The 16,152-nt window shown below is 38.7% G+C and overlaps 1 long non-coding RNA gene across 1 annotated transcript; it reads left to right on the top strand.

Annotated features, from left to right (window-relative positions):
- Positions 1-2,551: 2,551 nt before the first annotated feature.
- On the top strand, positions 2,552-8,015 carry LOC149109636 (uncharacterized). Its single transcript, XR_016208600.1, has 2 exons — positions 2,552-2,806; positions 5,299-8,015. It is a non-coding gene; the product is annotated as an uncharacterized LOC149109636 (long non-coding RNA).
- Positions 8,016-16,152: the final 8,137 nt, after the last annotated feature.

Below are 16,152 nucleotides of genomic sequence, written 5' to 3'. Positions count from 1 at the left end.
TGGTTATGTGAAAGAGGGGCTAGGTCATCGGCGATGTTTAAGTCTTCCAGCTGTAACCAAAGGGTCCACTGAATTCCAGTCTTTGTTCCCTCGGTGGTGGTCTTCAAAATCCAGTCTACAAAAAAAAAAATAATATAATCATTGAAGTAATATTAATAACTACAACAAACATTAAAGTTTATATCTTAAGGTTTAATGGTATAGGTATTGACCGGAATACAGCCCCTAAACCCAACTAATCTCAACATTTCACTCTACACCGTAAAAAAGCAACTGAGAAGTATACGGATCAATTAGCAAAACCTGTAAAATGGATCGTATTTTTACAGCAAACCCTCCAAATAGAGCTCAAAACTCAGAATAGATATTTCTGATGAGATGCAGTGATAAGGAAGCAAACAAGGAGAGTGAGCCCTGATCTGAACACAGCTCGGCATAACTTATGTATATATACCGTCAGTGTTTTAGCTTTACTGATTTGTAGTTCTAATTTCACTCTCACCATTTGACTACTTATAACAATCCATCGCACCAAAAAAAAACTTCCATATTGTTTGGTTCTACTTTTGATCGGCTATAAACAAAGTGGTACGAGTTTCTTAACAATAACATGAAAACACCCGACTGTACGCGATGACGTAATTGTCATGAGACCGAAAGTGTTTTTGGGACACGTTGAATGTTATTATTTTGTATGAGAAGCCATATTGAAAGTTCGTACGAAGTGAATCCTTCGGAATCCTTGTAATCCTCGGTTGGTAGAGTCTGAGACAGCCTAATCTTAAGGGGTAGAGCCTATAGAATCCAGAATAAATACAGTCCAGAAGGAATTCTTGTACACCCGACCAAGGGACTGCCGTGGGTGTGCCCCGTGCAGGACTACGGATGGTAGAAGATGCATGGTAGCGCTCGAAACTTGCTCTTTTTCTTTTACAGCCCAAGGAAGGGAATAGCTATTTACTCTGCCATCAACGGAGAGGAACAAAGTTGTAAAGATCTACAGCTAAATACGACATTAAGGAAGGAAAATGTCGAACTTAGATGTCATCTTTTTGCACCGGAAAGAGTACATTTTTTAGTACCTTGCATTTGAGAGTCACCCAATATACACAAAATGATACGGTTTGAGAAAAAAAAAGAAAGAAAAAGAAAAAAACGACTTTACCATCCGTACAGTCAGTGACAGACCGTAAAAGAATGTTTTCGATCCCTAAACGCGAGTCTGAAAATGGCATCTCATTAATCGTTTTAAGGGGGTCTTATACTCTCAGATATAAATTTTTCTCCAGAAAGCCATTTTTTTGGAACATGAAGATTCAACATCCCTGTCCATTTGTAAATCGTATTTTGAAACGATTTTCCTCTAATTACTCCTGAATTTACGTTTAAATTAAGAAATCTGAACACTTCTAGCTATATTTCAACATAGCAACACCCATAGCAACCATTGTTTACAGTCTAAAAGTACTCACAAAATGGATTCAATTCAATACATTTTAATGATACTTTACACAAACGCTTTAAAGATGTGTAGTTATGAGAATTTTGCATCATGGTCCTGAACATTATTTCTTCTACCATCTTATACGCTCCTTATACTTGGATAACATTTCTATGACTGGTGTGTATTCGGGTGTTCAATGAAACATTTATGTAAAACCTTTAAATATACCCCTCCCCCTGCCCCTAACCTCCCCCCCCCCCTAGTTCACAGGGCTAATTTGGGCTCTCGGAGACCGAAGTAAAACTTTAAAGCCTTATTTCTCAAAATGACCAAATAGACGGGTCATCAATATCTCGCACACGACATCTCCACTGGGTTTAAACCGAATGTTGTCAAATTTTCAACCGTTGATGAAGGACACAATTATCTAGGTCTTAAACCTCCAAAATTTGCAATTTATGAAGTTTTTTCCTGTTATTTAGTTAATATAGTTAATATTAGTTAATATTAATACACTTTTTCAACATTTCACGAGAAAAACCCCCTCAAAACACTGTTTTCTGAGGTTTGTCTCCTGGACAACTTGCTTATGGACAGGATGAACTTAATTCCATACTTCTCGAACCATTCATTGTTACGTTATCGTGTTTATAATGAACACCACTTTTTAACACTAAGGAGCTAGTTATTCATTAACTATCGTGGCACGTGAGCTGGAAAAGCTCATTTTTGAAGTCAGAGTGCAAAGTCCTTTAACGTGATACCAAAACTGTTCCACAGAGTTGTTTTGCAAAAAGAAAAAAAAAAATTTAGGTATAAGACCACCTTAAGCGAAAGATATATCATCAGGGGACACTCAGAACATTACAATGAAAATATCCATGTGTGACCGTACTCGGAGTTTATGTATATTGAACAACCCTCCAATTTGATGGATAAGTATACCACTCTGCCACAATAATGACGAAAATAAAACTCTTTGAAGCTCATGCATTTTATATAAACAGCACACTTAGGGAGGTCTCAGGAAATCAACGGCGTTCTCTCCCCTCCCCTCCTCTCCCTTCCCCTCCTCTCCCCTCCCCTCCTCTCCCCTCCCCTCCCCTGACGTTTTTCTCACGGATCTTGTGACGCCATTTTGTACTTGGGAAAGAAAGTGGGAATTTTACATCATGTCAATGAGGATGCTTTCAGTGGATGGTTCTTTGTATTAATATGGATTGATCCAGTGATTTTAGAATACGTGAATCATTAGCCGACTTGCTTTACTTTGTTTGTGCGTTGGAACCAGAAAGGAGATTGAGGAGCTTGCATTGTTGACCTCTCTGAAGGTCCTGAAGGCAACAACTCAGCTGGAAAAAGGTGAGCTCACAGACTTACCTTACGTTGTGATTGCCTTCAGTATGATTCAATAACTGGTATACAAGCTATAGATGTGAATTTCTTACATATAGGGCCGTGAATGTTTTCAAACATTGATCTGAGTTATCATTGGAGGTTTCCTAGGAAAAAGCAGGGGCAGATTCAGGGGGGTGGGAGGGGGTGGACCGGGTGCTAGCCACCCCCCTCAGTTAGAAGAAGCAAAAATATAAAACAATTGAAGTAGATTGTGAATATTATAGCAGAAATGTATATCAAGAGATATAAGATGGTTACATTTTTGGGAGGAAATTAGGTAAAGGTGTTACCATAAACTAAATGGGATTTTGAGACAGCATTAAACTGCATTATATTGAAGGCATGGGGAGAATATATTTTCTCATATTGGGCTGACTGTTGGTCCATCTCAAAACTGCACTTTGTTTAATTTTGTTTTGCAATTTAACCATTCTTTGAGAATAATAAACAAGAAAAAAGGCACTACTCAGGTAGTTTTGATTAAAATATAAAATTGTAGAACACTCGGAAAATTGCCATGGATACTGGCATACAATGGTGTTTTCTATTTGCTGACGAGTTACTTGAATATTCCACTTTTAAGCCCAGATGAACTAGTATACGGTAACTCTTGTCTGAACTGTGTTACCAATGACAAGAAGTATGAGATTAGCAGCGATTCATTGCTCAAAAATTCTGAAATTTGAAGAGAGTGTGAGCAGCCTATTACAGTATTGCGATGTCAATTTCAATCTTTAAACCAATCACATGCGGCAAATATGAAACAATATTATCATGTTATAATGTCGTCTCTGGACTTGTCTGTTGTAAGCAAAATTGTGAGATAATCATGATGTGCACTGAAAAAAAATTTTTGCATTTGATATTTTTGTTTTAACAATTATTCCACAAGTATGTATTGGATATGAGCTGAAAAATAAAAGATAAAGAACGCAGCGCCTAGCATTACTCAGAGAAGTGTTTCACCCAAATTTGTAGAGCTTTGTTTGGAGATGCTATGCTGGTGCCCATCCAGATGGCTACCAACATGACCTACACAAGAGCCTTCTGGGGCCAATGTCTTTGTGTCACACACAACACATAAGCTTGAAAATTCAAACGTCTTTTACAAAATGAAGTAACCTGTCAAGCTTAAATGTTGTAAAATGTCAAGTTCTTAGAGGATTTTACATCTGATGAATTCAAATAAAACTTTAGAGGGATTGGTAATTTTTAAATTTGAAAAATGATGGTGTCAGACAGAAACCGGCAATATTGAGCAGAATAGATCATTACTAATAGCAAAACAGAAGTAATGTTTGTTGCGTGGAAAATCTTCCCTTTTGTCAGCAAAAACATCTCCTCTTTCTATTCATTAATCGTTTAATTTTTGGTGACTTTTTTTGTGTGCCAAAGTTTCATTCTTCAATAAGCCAAGCGTGGCTGCCAAATGTTTTAATACCTCAGAATTTTACCGAATCTGGTTTAATAATGGCTTTTTTAAAAATTGCCTTATAGATCCAAGAAGGCAACTGTAAATAAGGCACTGATTTACAACAACTTTGGTATGAAGATCTTGAAGAAATTAGTATCATCAGATGCAGTTCATTTGGAGTTGCTTTCAAAGTTGAACATGTACAAGGTTAGTCGCGGATAAATAGTGGTTGTGAAGAAGCTATTGAGGGAGAATTTATCAGCAGAATTTTTTGAAGCCCAAGGAAAAGTACTTTAAGGTTACATCCTGTTGTGAATATGTGGTTCTGTAACACGATGCTATATTTGTATTGAGAAACCATCACACAAATTCGGGTCAAAAAGCTTCTAAGAGTTTAAATTTTTACAGTTTTAGTTTTTGAGACACCTAGGGCGGTCTGAATTTCTAGGGTGTGTATTAATTTGAGCCACCCAGAGAGTACAAGGCTTTAGAGCCTGAGTTTTCAAGACGCCAAAAGGGTTTAATTTAAATTCTACAGGTCTGAGGTCTGAATTTTCAAAGTCAGAGTTTTCGACGCACCCTGTGGAATTTGCATTATTATTAGCATACATGTATACCTACCCTTTGTTAGCTTTAGAGATACTACTGGAGAAGCAAGAATCAGTGCAAAGTGACTTTGTACTATACTTTCTTTAAATATATTAACATCAGTGTAAACCCTCTGGAATGGAATTTTGTGCTGTTCAGAGAACAGTGAAGAGATATTTTCTTGATCTACAAATTCACAATACTGTTTACAGTTAGTAAAGTCACAGTTTGCTGGGTTGTACGCCAAGGGACTGGCTCTAACTTCTTCCTGGAGCTTCAAGTTTTCTGCCATCTTGTAAATTTTTATGTCTATATAAGTTAAGTTGTGTTCACAATTTACCTTGCCAGGATTCTTGCTGTTTCAAAATGACAATACTTTAACAGGCAAGGGGAATTTATTTGTCTTTTGAGGTCAATGGAAACTAAAATATAGGGCTTGAATTTTGTCTTCCAGGTGAGATGTAAACAGGGAACTTAATAGTTTAAGGACTGGAACCTCAGCACTCAGGATGCTTCAGCTATCCAGGCAAGCAATGTGATTCTAATACAGTGCTTCATTTAAATCAACACGTTCACGTGTCAGAGACATTAATCTTTGTGCAGCTAATTGTGGACACTCTTTACATTAAATTAGATTATATAATTTACAATCAAATGTAAATAGATTTCTCCACTGTTACTATGAGGCATGAAATACACTGAGTGACCAATGGACTTACTAGCAAACTGATTGCCTGCATTATTGACTGGATAATGGGGTGGGTCACAGAGTAATCAAATAGGTTAATTGATTGGATTATTGACTAATAAATTGATAGGCTAGGAGATTGAATGACTGATTGAATGATAAACAGTCAACTGATTAACTTATTGACTGGCTAATGGTGATTGTACAATTTGTTTCCCACTACTTCAACTGCCTGACAGGTTGAAGAAGTGGTTAATTGATCGGCTGGATAATTAATTGGACAATTCAGTCATTGGTGGATTTACTGACCTGCCAGTCAACTGATGAATTACTTGACTGGTGGACTGATTGGATTTTTGGCTGACTTATGGATTGACGGACAGACTGATTAGGTGATAAACATATAGTCAGCAAAGGAAAATAATATTTCCCAAATGGATCATGTTTCTTCTGTGGTTGGTTTAACACACTGAGCAATTTCCTTGGATGAAATGGACATCCTGTCCTCGGATTGCTTTAGCGTAAGTATGCATAACAACTGTCCCTGAACTCTTGCCAGAGAGAGCGTAGCATTTCATGACAGAGAGGGGGACGGGTTTAAAGTGTTTAGCAGGCTAGCTGTTAATAAGTTAACTTTTATTTTTTACACAAATGCATTTAGTTGGAAACTGAAAGATGTCCATTGCTTTTGCAGGTCAGATGCCAACAGGGTTTAAGTAGAGCAAATCTATGGTCAGTTATTTTAAGTAGTGCTCAATGTTTTATTTTGCAATCCAGCTCTTGGGGGAACTAGATAAACAAAGCTCTTGACTCACTCAAATATGGACACGATGAGCTCACAGATAGTTATTTCAAAATCAGTGTTCGAATGGTATACACAAGATGCCTAAAAAAAATTCTAGAACAAATGAAGTCAGTAGGTGTCATTTTTCAAAGAATTAATTTCACTAAGATTTTTCTAGTACAAGTGTTGCCAAAAGAACTTAACAGATGTCACATGAGACAAAAGCACAATTGCGTTGGAGTTTTAAACCTTGTTTACAGGAAACTTTAATAACTCTCTCAGTTTAATATGATTTTGCCAGCAACTGTACTGTGATATAAGAAAATAACTAAATTTCTAATTTTAATATTTTTCATGCTTGTGTCTTTGGCAGAACCTACAAATTTCAGCAGATTATAAAATATTTTGCAAAATTATCTAGAAACATGCAATTTCTGCAAGATTTAATTGCAAAGCATAAAATTGTGTTGATGCATTGAAATGCATTCTGTTTGGGGGCTCAATAGAATTGATATTTACTAAGCCTCGTAAAGGGAGGGAGGCAAATGACCGATTGAAGCCTGGAGCGAGTAGCGTCTAGCCTCTGTGCTCTCGTAGAAGTATCCACAAAGCGAAACCTTTGTTATGAAAATGAGTTTGATTTGCATGAAAGTGAACCTGTCGGCGGAAAAAGAACATATTACCGAGAACTATGACGTAGTCATATTCCAAAATTAAAATTACTTTCCTTCTGAGGTTTTAGTTTCATCAGGTTAAAGACCCTATAGGAACTTTACGTTTTACAACGTCTTAGCTCGACAGGGTTCTTCGTTTTGTAATAGAACACGTTTGAATTTCTAAGCTTTTGCGTTGCGTGATTTCTGTCGGATTTCCAACTCTCTTAGCTTCTCTTCTCCTCTCCGCGGTTAATCGCGAACATGGTCATACTGCCAGCGTTTCTTCGTTACTTTCATTGTTTAATTTTCTAATGAATTTCAAGTTTTTCTGCGCTCGATTTTCCGCGAACGAAAACTGCACTTGCAATCAGATGAGAAGAGAGTCGGAAATCTGCAACCGGTAGGCCATCTTGGAAATTTCAGGTTAACTAAATTTATTAATGAACTTGGATCTGTCCCATCGATAGTTCTCGGCTTTATTTTCTCTTTCCCGTTGATTTTCTAGGGGGTCAGCTGACGAGGGCTCAGTCTTTTGTCGAAACCTAGCCTCTTCCTGGCGTTCAGATAGTTGGGGCACAGCGCGAAAAACTGCGCGCGAAATAATGAAAAAAGGGCGGCGTTCTTTCGCTTCCTCTCGCCGCACTTTTTTCATTTTTTCGCTTGCTGTTTTTCGCGCTGCGCCCCAACTAACTGAACGCCTTTAAGAAGCCGAAACCCTATTTGTATTGAAATAAATAACGTCAACGCGTTAGTTAAATGTATGCATGACAACAAAGCAAGTAAAGACAAAATAGCCAAAAATGTTCCCAACTATCTATTTTTCTTCTTTTTTTCTTTGCCCCTTGTCGTCACTGTATTTGTTAGTAGTGTAAGTCGTTTGGATATTGTAATTTAAATAGTGTAAATAATTAGAGCAATATAATGTAAATAGATCTAGTGTTGTAAGTAAGCATTGTTTTCCCTTGTGTTATTGCAAATAATCATACAAAAATGTTCCTGAATATGCTGAAAAATCTCAAATAAAACGTTATATGTTTGTTTAAGAGTGCTGTTTATTTGTCTGGAGTTGTTTTTCAAGTCAATGCACTACCGCTTTAGTATCCTTGGTGACGAGAAAAGGAACTCAACGACTGAATATATTGTCATGGCAACACCTAGAAAGTGTCTTTTCCTTACATCGTTTTATTTTATGCTGTAATTCTTCTGTACTCTTTTGTAGTTGGGCCTTATGAAAGAGAGAATCGATAATTTGCTCTTGAAGAAATATCCAGTGTGTGTCACAGTCAAGCCCTGGTGCTTAAACCAAATCTGTTATTTCACTGTGTAAAAATGCCAGTTCCAAACAGGGCACTAAGAGGAATCTTAAATGATCGATGGTTTATAAAGGTTACTGTGACTTCGACTACGAATTGCGATTAAAAAGTACAAGTTAACGAAGCGATTTCAATTTGTGGTGCTTGGAATTTCATAGGCTTTGTTTGTCGTCACTTTGGTGTGTTCTCGTGTCATTTTCCTTGAGTTCATCGTCTCTCTAGCCATTTGTTCCCATTTGTTCTTTTATGTGCAGCCTCCTGCGTTCTGCCATCGATTCCCAGCGGATTCCCTCCGTAATTTCCCGTGCATTCGCTGTGGGTACACGGTTCTATTTCCTCGACTGTTACCCCGTTCATTCCCGGGTGCGCAACCTGTGTGTTCCCCGATGAGTTCTTTATGCATACTCCGAGTCCCGTACGTTTCGCTATGCATTCCCCGTGCTGCGCCAAGTTTTCCTGATGGAATTCTTCCCAGTGCGTTCCCAATGTGTCCGTTACACAGTACGTATTGCGTACATTTCCTAACGCGTTCTCCGCGCGTTTCGTCGTTGTTTCACGTTTGTTCTGGGGATCGCCGTGGGTTCATGTCATAAGCAACTCCCCATGGTGGAACCAGGAGAAAAGTCCAAATGCCCCATACCTGGGATAGCGTCAAAATTATATTTCATAACGATATTGCCGTGTACTCGTGAGTGAAAAAAGCATCTTCTATTCGGTAAACAGCTTGCTAAAGTTTGATTATGACTATTATTCATGAGCTCAACTTTATTGTATGGTATTGTACAAAGTATACTGAAATTGATTCAAACATGTTCAATAGTAACGCACATCGGTCTCCGAACTGAGGCAACCGACAAACTTGCAAAGACGATGTTTGCAGAGAAAACTCATTGAAAGAAGGCTTATCCCTTCAAAGAAAAGTACGAAGTGTTTTTAAAATGCCAATAACTTACCTTCGAAAATTTCTACTAAATATTTCAGGCCCTTTTGTCCTAACCAACGACCCACAACACGGCTGGCCTCGATTCTCTCTCATGTGGAGGTGGTGGTGGTGGGGTACCAGCTAGTTTTTAATGGTTTAAGTCTCAGAAAAAGAATTTACATCTACGTTCTTTAGGTAGGGCTTAATCCTTTTGATGTTTAATAAAGCGGGCTGTTGATCTATAATTCTCTGTATTTGACTAAATTGTCAAATGCCCAACCCCCGGGCAACCCTTTGCGATCAAATGCACCATGATGGGGACTTACAACCTGTCAAATGCCCGTCAAATGCCCGGGGAACGGGGCATGGGCGAGCTTGGAATTGACAAAGTAAGATACAGTTAAGAGGCGTCAAGGACAGGTCGCCAATGTAGATCCAGAGAAATTAAAATAAGAGTTAATGTTTAAGACCACAAGAAAGAAAGAAGAAGGAAAGTTGCTTTTGTAAGTATCAAAGCTATCTTAACCTTTCATCTAAACGTGCACTTTTTTTTCTGTTAAAAACGTTTGCTGGTACCTGCTTACCACAAGCAGATTGTAAAATGTATTAAATATGGCAAGTGGCCCACCAGGCCGGAGCTTATCCTGGTTTCTGTAGCATGAAGCGACTAGGAGTATTTCTGCTCCCCCTTGGATGGGATTCTAGTCCGTTGCAGAGTTACCCTCAGCATTAAATTCGCCGGTACCCATTTATACACCTGGGTGGAGAGAGGCACTGTGAGTGTAAAGTGTCTTGCACAAGAAGACGAAGCAATGTCACCTGCCAGGACGCCCGATGCGAAGACGAGCGCACGAACGGTCGATCAGGCCATCGCAAAATAATGGTGAAGGTCCCGGTTATTTTGACGGCTGGTGAGGAGATGAAGATGTTGACGCAGTGGTTACGAGAAAGAAGACACTCCAAGATGAACATTTAACTACAACTGAGATTACAGCACCTCACACAAACCCTCTTGTAGCACAACTCACTGCAAACGTACCTAATTTGCTAACAGTGATTGCAATTTTCGTGTTGTTGGCGTAGAGTACCTTAGGTTTTTGTGTACTGTATTAAGGTGCGATGTTCAAAGGAGGTCTTTCGTTCTCTACGTCTTTGTTCGATTTGAAAACATAAGGCCAACCTTTAAATATATAGCCAGCCCATAAATGGTGGTTTGTTGGAGACCGAATTAGTACCATATTTAAAATCTGACGGATTTTTGTGTCATAAATCTTGTCATCTTGTTTTTTGTCTTTGGCGTTTATCACAATGATTATGTTATTTCAAATTAACAACACTTTAGTGCGAAAGCAAAAACTTTCCACTACCCCCAAAACTTTCTCACGCCTTGCGTAAATATTTCACAGTTTCGCCCGCTACCTTTCGTAAATCCGGCCAAACTTTTGTGGTTTGTGACCATCGAAATAGCCGGCAGTATGGCTTTACTGATACAGGTGTTTGGTGTATGTTTGTAAAACTCCCTGAAGAAGTCTACGATAGTTAGACGAAACGCGTCGGACAATAAACAAGTTTTACCACAGCAGTTCGTAGAGTGCCGCTCGCTTGTTATAAAATAAAAAATAAAAAATATAAAAGTAAAAAATAATTTAAAATTCAATCGAAGAAATTCATCTTTCTTCAGTGAATTTGTAAAGAAAGGGAATAAAACTGTTAAAACCTAGCCTGTTGTCTTTTTCTATGGCGGTGCTTGAGAGAGATTTCTGGAGGTTGTTGTGGGTGACATATAATAGGGGGGTTGAATCATTGACCTGAACATCGCCCAAAACGGCCTCCGACAGCCTATCAAAGCTATTGAACGAGAGAAAAGACAACAGGTTTTCATTCGCATTATTTACAAGTTTACGTACGTGAAGAGAAATTTCTTCGATCGAATTTCAGATGCACACAAACTCTTGTTTGTATGGATCTAGCTAGACGACATTTCTCCAGCGAAAAGTAATCGATATTAAAAGGGAAACAACTCCAACATATAGTATACCTCGACGAAAGCTGATTGGTTGAGCTGACCGGTTACAAGAAACAGTCAATCATTTATGATCTTTCTCCTGTTGAAATCCAATCCGTAAGACTGTGAACATCTTTGTGTAGTGTTTTTCTTGGAAAAAATATTCATAGTTAACTCTTTCCCGAAAGGTACCTCTCAAAGACGGACACCAGAAGTTTTTTGCTGATCGTACTGAAGTCTTTTTACCGCAACTTAACAATACACCTCGATCTCTAAAACACTCAAAAGATACTGGAGAATCGTGTTTTAGTTGAAAAATATTTCAGACTCGACAATGTAGATTTCAAATAGAAAATTAACCTGCGATGAATTTGAAACTCATCAAACAAATTTTTTCGGTAGCTCTGGAGCGTATTCTGGCTTTTGTGGCCTGAAAGCCGGAGTGGGAGATCAAAATTGTGAATCTCGTTCAATGAGATACTCGCCCATCGCCAATATCCGGCACCGTTTTGGTAGGCTACCCTGACAATTCGCCTGTGCGCATAATTAGACTGTGGGAGAGAGTGAGGCACCCGGACAGTTATGTGTCTTACCAGGGACACAAGACAATGATTTACACTAGAGTTTGAACCAGATCGCTCACACTGGAGTCAAACGCGCTGATTAGGCCCTCTCTCCTCCGCAGAGATTCTAAACGTTCGTTATAGAAAGCTGCTTGGCGTGGACTTTGGATTTTTCTACCAGTTGGAAACGAATCTTTAAGGCTGCGAATAAAGCATTTTCTCTCTTAAAATAATGAAAAAATATGAAAAATCAGTTCGATGCACACTGAAAATTTGGAGACTGAAAAGCTATTAAAGGCAAGACCATCTCTGTAGGAGACAAGACGTGCTCCGTTCTCTTTTTCAAGAAAGTCTAATTTTCAAACCAAGCTTGGATTTTTTTTTTTATACATATTAACTATTTAAACAAATAAGATAAAAAATGTAATAGAAACTGTCACCGTGATCTGAAAAATGTGGACGCAAGCAATTTGGGTGTCTCCTCCGACAACTTGAAATAAAGAGATAAATTCTAAATTGTTTTCCTCGATTCGCACTTGCTACGATCCTGCAGCTGCATTGCGTTGGTTAAACATTAAACCTATTTACTGATGCGTCTTTCAAAGTATGTGCAAATACTGAATTAAAGCCTGGTTTTCACTAGCGACGCAAGCACAAGCGCAAACACAGTAATTCTTAATTCACCGTGAAAACGGCCTTGACGCAGGCATAAGCACAAGCACAAAGATCAAAATTTTTCCTTTTTCTTATGCTTGCGCTGCAACAAGTGAAAACGAAATACTGCTCAGGCACAACACAGGCATAAGGATATTTACCACACGTGGTTATGTTTGGCCAATGAAAACACTAGATCCAGATGACTGCTCGCCTAAACAGTTTTCTAAAATGACTAAAGGTTCGGATGATTTTGCTTGTGCTTGTGTTTGCGTCGAATTTCGTTTTCACTTGAATCATCCCTATTGCATGCGTTTGTGCTTGCGCTTGTGCTTGCGTCGCTAGTAAAAACCAGGCTTAACAAAAGACTGAAATACGCCCCAACATTTCAAATACATAAAACAAGAATAATAATAACAATAAACAACCAGGAATTCGTTCCTTTGGTGTTGGAAGATTGGTTAGTACGGGAAATCGTATGAATGCGAGTGCAATGAAGGATTTACACCACGAGAGATATTTGAAAATTCTCTCAAAATTGCACTCGCCTTTAGGCGAGTGCAACTGATTTGAAAGAATTTCCAAATATCACGAGTAGTGCAAATCCTCAATTGCTCGATTTTTCATACGATTACTCCTTTATTATATGACTGAGAAAGTTCTGAAAGAGCGCGGGTTAATGCGCACTGCAGTGCAAATTAAAAATTAACCTACTCTTAGCTAATCACAATGAAGTAATTATCTCAGTTATATAATAAATCTGGAAATATTTTGTTTGTGTACTTTATTAGCTCAACTCGTGGCCTGATCGGTTAGTAAGCTGCTATGTTACAGATTGTAATCGGTGATGGTGATAGTGAAGCAAAACGTTAAAGGTCATTCAAGTGACTTTGAACTCCGGTTTCTGTAGCATGAAGAGTTTGCTCAAACAATTCCTTGGTACCTATTTATTCTCCTGCGCAGAGAAAAGCACTTCGAGAGTAATTAATCTTTGTCAATCCCAAGAACACAACACAAGCATTTCTTTGAACATACTAAAAGTAACGATTAAGACAGCTCCAAGAACAATCCTTGTGAACCTTGTGGCCATGCAGTTTGAGTTTCAACTTCATTTAGAAATGTTTGAGGCCGTGCATGCATATGGAAACAAACCGATCTGCCGAATACGTTTGGGGATCTTCGGTTGTCTTTGGTTATCGTCGGTAATCTTCGGAAGTATTCGGTTGATTTCAAGGGGCCATCGTTTCCATGAATGTTCAATAACCCTTCCAAGGGTTCAGGTAACCTCAAGTAAAGGTTATTTAATGGCGGATTGCCGTCAGTATATATCATTATATTCAAACTGAGTTACATAATAACTGATAGCTTTATTTTCATTACATTTACTGCTGACTTACAACTAGTGTTGTCATTACATTTGGCGTTGATGACTAACACTGCCCGGGGAAGCGGGGGGGGGGTATACTCCATTATATGGGCTATATAGGTATGTGAGGCCCCAAAGGGTATCGTTTTTCAGCCGTTTTGGTCATAAATAGAGTATCGATCTTGGCCATTTTGGTTATAAATAGGGTATGGTTTTAGCCCTCTAGTCTTGAATTGGGTATTTTGCTTAGAAGAAGCTACCTTTTCATCTTCATCGATAAAACCGTCAACAAAAGCCCTTCATAACTTATGTTTCGGGCAACTGTGTCAGCCGCAACGGTCACAAATAGGCTATCGAATTTTTGGACAGGTCATAAATAGGGTGGCAAAAACGCAGATTTTGGTCATAAATAGGGTAAGGGTTTTGGGAAGTGGGCCGCACACCCCCACCCAACTTTTCTGGAAGTACCCCTCCCGGGCCACACTGGTACAATCGTGGGGTTAAAGAGGAAATTTGCATAATAATTTAGACACCCTGAGGCAAAATGAACAGGGCAATGGAACGTTAATAATTGATCAAACGGCACAGCTTCCGATCAGACCAGACACACGTGGGAACACTTCCTAGTTGTAGTAAGCAATGAGGATCGAACGCACCCATCACCAATTGCTGAAGTTCCTCATTTTGTGATACACAGCCATTCGCTCCCCCCACCCCTCCTTCTCCCCGGCTCCACCTCGTGTGATGAAACTCAGACGGTACGGTACAAGCGCGGTCAAAACTTCGCCTCTTCGATCTGTATCAAAATGATTTAATCGTGCAAAAAAATGAAAGAAACTGGATAAAAAGGAATGTAAAACAAAACGAAGCGTTTTTAAACCACGAGAACAACTAAATAAAGTGCAAAAGAAAGAATTTAATGTAAGTCATAAATGGACAGGCCGGTTGTGTTTCTCAGTCATCCTCAGAAAAGTGAGGCTATACAATTTTTATAACCCACCTGCTGGTAAAAACGGTAAAGAGAAGACAGACATTCATCATTACTGCGGAATAATGGTAACACAAAAGTTCATTCTAACACCAGATTATTATAGGATAGCTTCGCCGGGAAATATTGTTATCATCACTCTTGTCTGGAGTATTACATATTTTGAAAATTTCCTCTCAAAACTATAAGCTATTAATAATCTCATAGCTAACGACGATATGACTCCTCTAAACGAATGAACCGGTAAGTGTATGAGAGAAGACGAGTCTAAACTGAAGGTCCTTTGTCCTAATTCCTGTGCGTTTTCCTGCATTTTCGCAGAACTTGATTGAATCTCTTCAATCATTTTGAGATTGGACGAGAGCTTTCCCTCATTCAATAGGTGGATCATATGAATTCTCGCGCATTCCCCGTTTGCCCAGCAGCGTGTTCAGGATAGCCCACGAGAGTTAAAGAAATCACGTGTAACTCCGATCTCTCGATTTAACTTTCTTAGACTAAGCTTTGATGATTTCCTTCATCACTTCGTTCAAAGCGACTTCATTTTTCCTTGCCGAGGTTGTAAGCCGAGCATTTTCTTTCGAACTTCATCTCATTGCTTAAATACTTTCTTGAAATAAACATTGCGAAATGTAATGTCGAATGATTAAAATATGACAGGTGGTGAATTTGATTCAAATTCTGAGCCGGTAGTTTATTTGTTGAAAAAAGACAAGGATGCTGGTTGTGTGACTAGTTGTAACCCATAAAGAAATGGAAAGAGTGCATTGTCTGTTGATCCAGTCACGACTGTGATTTTTAAAATGTTGTGGGTCGTAAGAGAGCTGCTAATTACATGAACTTATCTTTCTGATCGAGCCTCAGCAGCATTTCAACAAAACAATAGTAAAGGTCGCCTAGTTTTCTTTGACTGTCGAAAATAATTCTTTCTTTGCCTTTCAGCCGCAATTCGAGTGTTTTTTTTAAAGTGAAAGTTCTTGTGCCTTATTTTAAAAAACTCTTGCAGCCTGCTGCAACGAATTAGCTCAGTAATCTTGTTTTAGGTATTGTTCGTTCGTTTTGTTAACTCGTTGTAGTGTGTTTTCAACCAACCAACCAACCAACAGGGGAGCCAAGCAACGTTTATTTGGTTACACTCGTTTTCCCGCGTTAACCACCAGTGTTTTCCCGCGCTTGCCACCCGCCGTAGCTGACATATTTGGTTCGAGGTCTAGTTGCTTCATTACGTTATTTGTATTTAGTGCGATAAGCTTTAGTTTGACGATAATAATCAGGAAACCGCTCTATAATTAAAAGCAAATTTATGTCGCATTCTGATTGGATCACGTAACGAGCTATTTAGAATGGCCTTACTACTAATACAATGCAA

This window comes from Orbicella faveolata, unplaced genomic scaffold (assembly GCF_042242905.1).
Source record: "Orbicella faveolata isolate gen_17 unplaced genomic scaffold, um_ofav_v1 contig_25, whole genome shotgun sequence".
NCBI lineage: Eukaryota > Metazoa > Cnidaria > Anthozoa > Scleractinia > Merulinidae > Orbicella > Orbicella faveolata.
Note: the sequence above shows the minus strand (reverse complement) of the source record. Positions and strands in the feature narration are given on the sequence as shown.